A 530-nucleotide genomic window follows, 5' to 3' on the forward strand; every position below is an offset into this window, starting at 1 on the left:
TAAGATTGATAAGAAATCAACAAGCTCTTGTGGTGATAAGTTGAAACCTCGGTCCAATGAGATTAGACATGGCTTCTCAGCCAGCCAGATTTCAACAAATTACCATGAAACTCTAGAATTCATCTTCAAGAATTTCGAAAAAATAAATACCTAATCTAAGCAACAAGATGAACCGTCAGTTGTCCAGCCTGAACAATCCCGGGCAATAACGCCAAAAACTTGATATTGTTGCCGGATCTTGGCACTGATGTTACCAAAAGCTTGACCAAAACTTGAACAATCCCCGGCAACGGCGCCAAAAACTTGGTGCGCAAAATTGTGAACAATACTTTTTCACAACTCTCATAATCCCCGGTAATGGCTCCAAAAACGTGGTAGCTCAATACCATGGCATTACACAACTTCACACAACTAACCAGCAAGTGCACTGGGTCGTCCAAGTAATAAACCTTACGCGAGTAAGGGTCGATCCCACGGAGATTGTTAGTATTGAAGCAAGCTATGGTCATCTTGTAAATCTTAGTCAGGCA

The sequence above is a fragment of the Arachis duranensis genome, chromosome 6, assembly GCF_000817695.3.
Source record: "Arachis duranensis cultivar V14167 chromosome 6, aradu.V14167.gnm2.J7QH, whole genome shotgun sequence".
NCBI classification, from domain to species: domain Eukaryota; kingdom Viridiplantae; phylum Streptophyta; class Magnoliopsida; order Fabales; family Fabaceae; genus Arachis; species Arachis duranensis.